Consider the following 9,973-nt stretch of genomic DNA (forward strand, 5'->3'; position numbering starts at 1 on the left):
CATGAAGGCCTGCTATAGGTCAGGATACTCATCAGAGAAGAAAGACTGTCAGAGAAGGGGGCTGATGACTTGAAAGTGAGTTATTTATGTTTGTTCTTAAAAGACTGACAGGCACCCAACAGTTCTGGAGAATTGGCATTTAAAATAAGAAAAGATTATTGTATAAACTTTGGTGTCTTTTCATGTATTGCATCTAAACTTGGTATTCCAATTAGCACATTTCTGAGAAATAAAATGTCATCTACTGTAGGATGAACCATTTCTTTGCTTACCATTAAAAAAGAAGAGATGTTAAAGAAGTAGAGTCTAACAGGAAACACTGAGATGAAGCTCAGGCACCAATGACTGACCTTGTGGTACAAAGATAAATGAGAAATAAACCTGCCACACCAAAATACAGCAAGGCCCAGCCTGGCCAACATGGCAAAACCCCATCTCTACCAAATACAGCAAGGCCCAGCCTGGCCAACATGGCAAAGCCCCATCTCTACTAAAAATACAAAATCAGCTGGGCGTGGTGGTGCACGCCTGTAATCCTAGCTACTCAGGAGGCTGAGGCAGGAGAATTGCTTGAGCCCGGGAGGCGGAGGTTGCCCTGGGTCGAGATCATGCCACTGCACTCCAGTTTGGGCAACAGAGCAAGACTGTGTTTAAAAACAACGACAACAACAACAAAAATAAACCCAGCAAGGACACATGACTATTTCAATTGTAGTACTGGAGGAAAAAACACCATACTGCCTCAATGTATGAATGTTAAGCTGGCACTCCTACAGGTTTGCTGACTGAATTCATGCAAACAGTGTGGCCTAAACAATCTCAAGCAAATGATTTAATATCAAGTGATCTCACATTGATAGGGCCCCATATGTTTGGCATAAACAAACCCAAATCCTCTTCAGGAGAACTGCCAGCAGCTATTGTAAGATGCCATCTTATTTTAGCAGTGTAAACATGTACAAATGTATGTTTTACAATCTGTGAAATTGGCAATGTGCTGAATAATTGTGGAAATTCATCCGGTTCTCCAGCATCCTAGATTCACAGATTAACCACAGGACAAAAGTGGGTTTTGAGAGGGTGAGGACAGTTTAGTTAGGCAATGATAAAAGGAGAAATATATGGAGATCAGAAAAGATTTAATCTCCTGGCACATCAAAGTTGATTTAGTCTCCTGGAACAGCAATCCAGAAAGACTAGTTTATAATTTTAGCATCCCCAAAGTATCATTTTAAATTCAGCCTTGAGAAAATGCATACATTAGATATTTGTCTTGGTCTTTTCCATGTGAGATCTTTCTGTCTTTTCTTCCTCATTCAGGGAATCCTCATTTCATCTCATTCATGTGGCCTCAGGAGAGGATCAGCATCAGTTATTTTCTTCTTGGTATAAATTTGTGTTTATACATTACTTCTTTCCTTTTTATTTTTTTCAAAAATGTGTTTGCAACTGTGGAAGAAATTTTCAGGCATTTGCTTAGAAGTGGAGGAAGCATTGGATATCAAAATCTCTCCTTAGCACACCTGTAATTATACCATATGAGCAACACTCTTGCCTTCCTCTTTCTTATTTCCTCACACTTTTTAAAAATAAAATATCTCAAAATGTCAACAGTAATTATTTCTGTTTGATTTTAAATTATTTTATTTTTCCTCTTTATTTGCATTTTTATTTTCAAAAATTTTCCCTATGGACACACATTGCATTTATTTAATTTTTAATAAAAACAATACTTTTACATAAATTAGAAAATAAAACCCAGAGGAAAAGTGTTCCCAGTAGGAAAAGCAACTTCTCTTTTTTCCTTACCCCGACCAGAAGTAATACATTTTCTTTTTTTTTTAGTTGTCTAAAAATAGTTAGCTCCATATTATTGAATAATATGCTTACATCACTATTTCTTTTCTTTCTTTTTCTTTTTTATTAGACAGGATCTCATCCTGTCACCCAGGCTAGAGTGCTGTGGTGGGATGACGGCTCACTGTGGCCTCCTTGACCACCTGGGCTCAGGTGATCCTCCCACCTCAGCCACCCAAGTAGCTGGGACTACAGTGCATGCCACCATGCCAGGCTAATTATCTATCTATCTATCTATCTATCTATCTATCTATCTATCTATCTATCTATAGTCTATCTATCTATCTATCTAGCTAGCTAGTTTGTTTGTTTTTGGAGACAGGTTCTTGCTCTGTAGCCCAGGCTGGAGTGCAGTGGTGCAATCTTGGCTCACTGCAGCCTCCATCTCCCAGGTTCAAGTGGTTGTCCTGCCTCGGCCTCCTGAGTAGGTGGGATTACAGGCACCTGCCACCATGCCCAGCTAATTTTTGTATTTTTTTTTGAGACAGAGTCTTGCCCTGTTGCCTAGGCCAGAGTGTAGTGGCACAGTCTTGACTCACTGCAACCTCCGTTTCCTGGATTCAAGCAATTCTCCTTCCTCAGCCTCCCGAGTAGCTGGAATTACAGATGCCTGCCACCACATCTGACAATTTTTTTGTGTATTTTTAGTAGAGACAGGGTTTCATCATATTAGCCAGGCTGGTCTCAAACTCCTGACCTCATGATCTGCCTGCCTTGGCTTCCCAAAGTGCTGAGATTACAGGTGTAAGCCACAGCACCCGGCCCCAATTTTTGTATTTTTAGTAGAGAAGGGGTTTTGCCACGTGGGCCAGGCTGGTCTTCAACTCCTGACCTCAAGTGATCTGCCCACCTTGGTCTCCCAAAGTGCTAGGATTACAAGTGTGAGCCACCACGCCTGGCCGTAATTTTTTAAATTTTATGTAGAAATGCGATTTCACCAGGTTGCCATGTTGGTCCTGCTTGGGTCAGGTGTCTGCCCCTGCTCCAGACAGCTGTGACAGCAGTTGGGATAGTACACAGTTGGCATGAAGGCCTGCTATAGGTCAGGGGTACTTATTAGAGAAGGAAGACTGTCAGAGAAGGGGAATGACAACTTGAAAGTGAGTCCCCAGCTCAAGTGATTCTCCCACTTTGGCCTCCCAAAGCTTTGGGATTGCAGTCGTCGGCCACCACACCCGGCCTATGTCACTATTTCTTTATCAGTTTTAGGTGTTCTCTATTCAGAGCATTTGCTCACTTGTACTACTCTCTGCTATCCTTCCTTTCTCTCCCAATTTTGAGAGTTGTATCATTATTGGTTTCGCTTGTAACTTTACATGATTGATGTAAATCTTTGCTTCTTGTTCCATTAGTTTCAGGAACACCTCTCAGTTCCCCATCCTGTAATAGGAGGCTCTCCAAGCCTCTGGCATTCTCCACATCTCTCCCTTCCTTTCACCTCCCAACTTCCCATATTGTTACATTGTCATGCTTGATACGACTTTTTCATTCTGTATCCATCATTAAATTGCCTGAGCTTTATCCGTGTGTTGATTTTGAACATTGAACAACCAATTAAAAGCATTTAAATAAATCACCATGTCAACATTATTCAGCTCAGAGCTAAGCGGTGAGCTACAACCACATTTCGTCTCTCTGGTTCCGACATGACCCCCTGCCTCTCACAGAAGAATTTTCCCTTCATTTCAAATGCGCTCTCCTTTCTCCCACTTCTCTGATTCCTCTTGGAGTAATTACTCTGATTACTCTTTGAGAATTACTCCTGTCACATTTGAGTTTGTTGCCTTATATTTGGATCATGATTTTTATTATAATTCCCCATTTTCCCTTGAATATCTCATTTTTCTCCACTGGGAGATGAAGTTTATGTCCCTTCACCACATCCTATATATTTTACAGATTTTTACTCCTCATTTCATATGTTGTTTAGTAGCTATTTCATCTTTTCTTAAAAACCATCTTTTCTTTTTTTTTTTTTTTAGATCTCATTGACTTACTGTCGTAATTTGGACTGGTTACTTTCTAGCCCTGGAGCACAGCTCCATTCAGAGATTCCTTTTCCATCATTTCCATATCCACATCTTCTTTCTTGGATTTCATCCTTTGTGTTTGCAATATATTTTAAATTAGCTATCTCAGAAAATGGACACCAGAGATGGACTTTCTGAACTCCTGTCGTACAAGATTGAGTTTATGTTGGCTTCACACCTTGATCAGTTTTCTAGGGCTGACATAAAAAAGTACCATAAATTGTATGGCTTAAAATATGTCTCAGTTCTGAAGGCGAGAAGGTCAAAAGTAAGGTGTCAGCCAAGTTGGTATCTGAGGGAGAATCTGTTCCAAGTCCGTCTCCTAGCTTTGGGTGGCTGCCAGCAGTTCTTGGCATTCTTTGGCTTGTAGTTGCATTGCTCTAGCTTCTGCCTCTGTTACTGCCTAGTGTTTTCCTTGTGTGTATCTGTGTTCTTCTGTCTTTACATGGCTTTCTTAGGGCAAGGGTCATTGGATTTAGGGCCCACTCCACTTCAGTATGGCCTCATTTTAACTTGATTACCTCTGCAAACACCCCATTTCTAAATAAGGTCCCATTTTCACAGGTACAAGAGATAAGGACTTCAACTTGTCTTTTTGGGGGACACAATTCCACCCACAACCACACTGGATAGTTTGCCTGAGTATAGAATTCTAGGATAGAAATAACTCATTCTCAGGGTTTTGAAGACCTTACTTCTCTCTAGATTAGAATCATTTTTGTTGATGAGAAATCTGATGTCAGTTTAATTTTATTTTATTGGAGTCCTTTTTTTTAAAAAAAAAAAATCTTGGGGCATGGTTAAATCTCTTTATTTTTAATGTTCTAAAATTTTAATGTGATGTTGGCTCTTTCATTTGAAGATTTGTTTTTCTCCAAACCATTCCCCCTTCTCAAGACTGGAAAATGTCTAATTATTTCTTTGATAATTTTCTTTTCTTTATTTTGTCTATTCTTCATTTCTGGAAATCTTACTGGCTGTTGTAGCAGACAAGGTTCAATAGAGGAGCAGAATCACTAAGAATGATGTAAAATAAGGGACTTATTATAGGGATTTATCCTCATACCGTTGTGGGAGCTGGTAAAATGATCTTGATTTGGCTGTTTCTTCTGCATCTGGTGCTGAGCTTGAAGTTACAGGACAGGTGTTAGGGGTTAAAAGATAGAAGTAAAGTGGGGAGAGCAGGACACCTGGGACTTGTGAAGTGAGTAACAAGCTGGAACCTCTCTCCTTCTATCACAGGTACTTGTGATGGCTTCTCCCTGTTGCTAAGTCTCCAACCTTGCTTCCGTGGGTGCCCCGTGGTAGATACCAGTATTATTGTGTGAAATAACACTCAGACCTAGCTCAGGAGTTGGAGAAGTTGAAGGAAGAGATAATGTGGGAGCTGGAGCCCTGGGCCTGCAGTGTTTTGTGCTCACAATGTGAATGGGCAGAACCAAGAAACTGTGCATGAGCTGCACAGCACCAGACTCGTATCAACCTTGGTAGAGCAAGTATTACTTTACTTCCATGGTCCAAATTCCATGTAGATTTTTCTTTTGGCCAGCCCTAACAAGAAACAGAGAGTTAGGAATTCTGGGAAATAAAATTTAGCTTAGTCAAGTATTTCAGAGCCAACAGAGTTGGGTGTTAGACCTCCTGAATTGATCTTTTCTTCTTCTTTTTTCTGTGCTATTTTCTATTTTTTTGTCTGTCAGCTCTTCATTCTGAGTGGCTTTCCTTATCTTCCAACTTTTTAATATTATACTTCTTTCTTGACAATCATAAATTCAATTTTGAAGAGTTTCAGCTTATTCTCTGATACTTTTTAATGCAAACTTGGTATTACTGTTTTTTTTTTTGTTGTTGTTGTTGTTTGTTTTGTTTTTGAGATGGAGTCTCACTCTGTCTCCCAGGCTGGAGTGCAGTGACACGATCTCAGCTCACTGCAACCTCTGCCTCCTGAGTCCAAGCGATTCTCCTGCCTCAGCCTCCCGAGTAGCTGGGACTATAGGCGTCTGCCACCACGCCTGGCTAATTTTTGTATTTTTAGTAGAGATGGGGTTTCACCATGTTGGCCAGGCTGGTCTTGAACTCCTGACCTCAAGCGATCCGCCCACCTTGGCCTCCCAAAGTGCTGAGATTGTAGGCATGAGCCACCGCACCTGGCTGGTTACTGTTTTTCATGTATGTAATGTCGTGGCAAATTTCTGTGAGAATGTCCCATTTTTTTTTTTTTCTCATACCTCTTCTATTCTGTAAATTATTTCTGTTTTTTCTGGGATGAATTTTTTTGGTATCACCTTTTCTTTTTACAAGCTATTATTTTGTTCCCCATTTCATTTTAATAAGAGGCATGGAGAGTAAAGCAATTCCATCTTGGATGTTAATCCACCATATTAATTTCTCATTAACTGGGGTTCTGGGAAGGCCTCCAAGATTTCCAGCTTATTTATTATTCCTTGTGTAAGAGTAGGTACTTAACCATAAATTTCTGGTCAAAACAACCTTAATGTTACTGTGCTACAGTTGTCCTACCTGTCCCTTCTGAAGTATGTATACCCTTTCCCTATGGCACGTGACTACTGGTTCTGCGGGTAATGGTGCAGGAAGCTACCCTCTCATCTTATGGCTGCCCAAGATAAGGCTTCTGTTTGTAAGTCACTGTTGAATGTTTCTTTCTGAGAAACTGGATTTGTCAGTCTCTTTCTTCAGTCCCACAGGTTCCTCAGCCTTTGTGGGTAGATTTGCCTACACCTGTCCACCACAGAACAATGCAATAAGAAAGCTGACTAGGGGCTTGGTGTCCGTGGATGTTCTTGTTCACTGGTACATTTAAGTTAGGATAAGCAGATGGGTGGAGATTTCCCTATTCCCAGCCTCAAAGCCAAAATATGGATATTTTGTTCACAGGCACAGAACCCAATTTAAATGTCCTGTTCTCTCTCAAATTTTTTAAAAATCTTATTTAGCAGAGAACCCTTTGCTATTTTGCCTGGAAGTGAACATCTGGCCCTCTGCCATTTTTGTTAAAGGGATGAAATGAAGTTAATTGTCTTATAGGCATGTACACATACACAGTTAATTCCCTGATATCATTTTTCACCCTGCCTTCATTAAACCTTCTAACTGAGATTTCAAAGCCTCTCAGGAGTTGGACAATTTAACTCCCATTTTCACTGTAGGCCTCTTTGTACATCCTAGGCTGAGGCTGATATGTTTTGTGTATCAGCTGTATTAGATCTTACAGAAATTGATTGAAATCCCTTGTCCATTGCAGACCTCCTCCTGTTCTGTTTTATTCCTTCACTACTGCTTAAATGGAATCTTTGAAGGGAGGGAAGACAAATTCATCTAAGACCTTTTTCTTAAACTAGAGTTTATTGACTTTAAAACTAGAAAAATAACAAGCAATTTATAAAATGCACCCAAGTCTTATGGACTTCTATAAATACATAGTACCCTGGCTTTAGAATACAGATTTTTTTTTTTTGAGACAGGGTATCACTCTATCACCTAGGCTGGAGTGCAGTGGCGTGATCTCAGCTCACTGCAACCTCTGCCTCCTGGGCTCAAGTGATCCTCATGCCTTAGTCTCCCAAGTAGCTGAGATTACAGGTGCCTGCCATCACACCTGGCTAATTTTTGTATTTTTAGTAGAGAGAGGGTTTTGCTATGTTGGCCAGGCTGGTCTTGAACTCCTGACCTCAAATGATCTGCCTGCCTCGGCCTCCCAAAGTGTTGTGATTACAGGCATGAGCCACGTGCCCAACCGGAATTCAGGTGTTTTTTTATTTCTTAAAATATGGCAATATTTTCCTCAAATAAGTGTTAAAAACAGGCAATGTCACCTTAATCTCTTACTGGTTTTTCTTTCTCATGGGATGGTACAGAATTAGAGTATGATAGTGTCCTGGGTGAAAATGGTAGAAGGGATGCTAAGTATAATACAATGAAATAGTTTATTCTCTTTAGCTCAGTGGTTCTCAACTGGGGACTATTTTTCCTCTTGGAGGATATTTGGTACAGTCTGAAGACTTTTTTGGTTGAGAGAACTGAGGATATTCTACTGGCATCAGTGCATAGAGGCCGGGGTAACTGCAAGCATTCTTTTTTTTTTTTTCTCTTTTGAGACAGGGTCTTGCTCTGTTGCCCAGCCTGGAGTGCAGTGGTACAGTCATACCACACTGCAGCCTTGACCTCCTGGACTCAAGCAATCCTGCCACCTCAGCCTTCCAAGTAGCTGGGAGCACAGGTACGTACAACCATGCCTGGCTAATTGTCAAGTTTTTTGTAGAGATAAGGTTTTGCTATGTTGCCCAGGCTGGTCTTTAATATCTGGGCTCACACAATCTGCTCGCCTTAGTCTCCCACAATGCTGGGATTATAGGCATGAGCCACTGTGCCTGGCCTAATATTCTTAATACATAGGACACAACAAAGAATTATATAGTCAAAAATTTGAATAGTACTGAGGTTAAGGACTTTTTCTCTTGTGCAACAATGTGAATATACTTAACATTACTGAACTGTACATTTAATGGTTGAGATGGCAAATTTTATGTTAAATGTATTTTACCACAATTAAAATAAATGGGTCCTTATTTACTAGGAAAAATTTCTGTTTACCAGTTAGTTTTATGCTATTTGATCAGAAAAAAACGTTTTATTTACTTCTATGCTCTGTTAGAGCTTACTTCATTGTGAAGATTGAAGTATGTGGTGAAATACAGAACAGAGCCCGTATGTGCAGATACCCTAGGAAAGACAACTAAGCTACTGTGCCAGGGATTGCAAACCACAGACATGAATTAACTATGGATAACTTAAGCAATAGACAAAATGTATTGGAAGGCAGTGCAGTTAGTTGTAAATCTGGAAGAGAAGCCCTACACCTAAGCTATGAGAAGGACAGGGCCCAGGGCAACTTCGGGGAATCTGTCTGGGTGCAGGATTCAATAGGCAGTGTCTCCAGAGCCCCATGGCCAGTTTGAATCCACCTATAATCCCTCCAGTGTTTTTGGGAGACAATGTCTGATAGGCCAAGCTTGGGTCCTGTACTCTTCTCTTAGCCCAGGCAGCTTGTGGCAACCTATGTGACATCTCATGAAGATTGTACACAAAGGGAAAAGGCAGTTTCTTGTCTCCAAAAGTAGGGTAATGGGCAGGTTAAAACAATAGATATCCACTTTAGCTGCAAGATAGATACTGCCTCCTGCTGTCCAAAATCAAAATACAAAGAGTTAAACAAACAACAAAATGCTTAAATCACCACTTTTGCTTACTGTGAACCTTAGGGAAATCATTTAATCTCTGTTTTGTCTTCTACAAAAGGAAGAACTTGAATTTAATGACATAACTTCCTTTTCATTCCAGCATCATGTATATGTATATTTCCTTATGTTTTAAAAGGGTCTTTGAACTCTTGTTCACATACACTTTATATTTTGCCTGGATTGTGGATTCTCCTTTGATCTCTTCTAGGAATGGCTTCCTAAGCCTGCAGGATAGTTCTGAATTTTGGGATATTGATCTGCTTTTAGGGTATGTGTGGGAGAGAGAATTTTTATTGGTAAGAAAGTAAATTTCAATTGTTCATCTCCCTATAGAGAAAGACACGCATGGGTATTGGGAGTGTGGAGGAGGAGGAAGAAAGAGAAGGCTGAAACGGCAAAGCCCTCGCCAGCTCCGTTTTCTGCTAATTAAGGTTAAACCCTGCACAGAGAGTGCTTCACCCAGAGAAACACTGTGGGTTTCTGTGTGTGGAAAGGAAGGACCTGAGCTGAAGGACATCAGGAAAATGAGTTCCTGGGGAAGTGAGAAGGAGTGGGGTTTAGAGACAAGAGGAGTTGGGAGACAGGTGGTAGGAGACTGTAGCTTGCAGAAGCAGGTGGCCAGTGAGAAATTCCTGATCTGGGATAAGTAAAGGATTTGGGCTGGGTGCGGTGGCTCATGCCTGCAATCCTAGCACTGGGAGACTCAGGCCAGTGGATCACTTGAGGTCAGGAGTTCAAGACCAGCCTGGCCAATATGGTGAAACCCCATCTCTACTAAAAATACAAAAATTAGCCAGGGATGGTGGCACGTGCCTATAATCCCAGCTA

The sequence above is a fragment of the Trachypithecus francoisi genome, unplaced genomic scaffold (genome assembly GCF_009764315.1).
Source record: "Trachypithecus francoisi isolate TF-2019V2 unplaced genomic scaffold, Tfra_2.0 Lachesis_group8, whole genome shotgun sequence".
In the NCBI taxonomy this organism is placed as follows: Eukaryota; Metazoa; Chordata; class Mammalia; order Primates; family Cercopithecidae; genus Trachypithecus; species Trachypithecus francoisi.